The sequence below is a fragment of the Myotis myotis genome, unplaced genomic scaffold, assembly GCF_014108235.1.
Source record: "Myotis myotis isolate mMyoMyo1 unplaced genomic scaffold, mMyoMyo1.p scaffold_m19_p_4, whole genome shotgun sequence".
NCBI classification, from domain to species: domain Eukaryota; kingdom Metazoa; phylum Chordata; class Mammalia; order Chiroptera; family Vespertilionidae; genus Myotis; species Myotis myotis.
The window spans coordinates 3,953,049-3,954,383 of record NW_023416346.1 but is presented as its reverse complement, the minus strand read 5'-3'; positions in this window follow the sequence as shown (position 1 = coordinate 3,954,383).

The window sequence follows — 1,335 nt, the reverse complement described above, 5'->3', positions numbered from 1 at the left end:
AATATTGAGCCAGAAAATGTGTTCATGACTATTTCCATGGCTCTTACTCAGCTACAAGTCATTTCCCCTTTCCGATGATTTCCATTTTTAAGGCTGAATTTCCATTTGCTTTCTGATCTTCTTCTTTTAAGACATTTAGCCAGTATCATTATGGGCCAAGTGCCAGGTTTTCTTTCAAGGCTTTGAATTTGTCTTTTATTCCTTATCCCATGTAAGTGGATTCTGTTTGTGATTGGCTGGTCACAAGTAGACAGGGTTTCACTGGTAGAGCAAAAGAAAAGGGGCTTCTTATTAAAGGGTGGAGGCAACCCTAAACATTAGTGACTGCTTGGAGTAAAGATTCTGCAGAAAAGTATAATGTGATTATATACCGATTAATGAATAATAAATGATGTGATACAGCCAAACATGAATGTTTCAGCATCAACAATTATATGGGACTCCCAAGAGAAATTTGTTTTTAAGTGTTATGGTATTTACTATCCACTGAAATACCATTTTTAATAGTCTCAGTTTAATTTTTCATTGGACTTAATAAAAACATTATTCTGGAGCTGGATTCATTTGACATAAGAATTTATAAATGGTTTAATGGTACTTTGTGTTTTCCACAAAAATTGCTGATTTTTTTGTCTTAATTTTAAGCTTTTTAAGGGAAAGAATTGTGAAATATTTCTCTTTGTATTCCCACAGCTCATAGCTATTACCCAGCTAGCAAGTGCTGAGCCCACACACACAGTCACCTTTGCCATTTTTCTACTAATTGTGGTGTAGTCAGTTAGCCTTACCTGTGAGTCTCACACTCCCATATCTCAAGGAGTCAAAGATTACACTTTCTCATTGTTTCTAAATCGGATCTAAAGTTTTATTCTAGATGATGCAAATGAAGGCGCTTATTAAAGTGCCATTGTGGAGTTAATAATGGATGCACTGCTAAAAATCATTTAATGGATGAACAGCTTTCACCACCCACACACATCAGGATAAAATAGGGCAGAGTTTTGCACTTGCTTCAACAGTATCGCCTGAGAAGTAGTTCTCCTTCCCATCCTTCTCTCTCACTTAGAATTTCAACTTGATCCTAATCAGCTGCGGAATCGTTAAACAGAATGCCATTCTGCCTTTGTGTTTCTGAACCTATGTGTCTCTATTGCAGACTGCACATCTTTATTGCAGACACATTCTCTCCAATGAATTAAATCCAGAATATTCATTTATCCCCATAATATTTCCATAATGCCTCCCTCCCCCTCCAAAGGGGGAAACTTCCTTGCCCTTCTTCTTGTCTGTTGTTCCCATCGCAAGATGCTCCGTGGAAGAGAGCCGAGCGGTGGG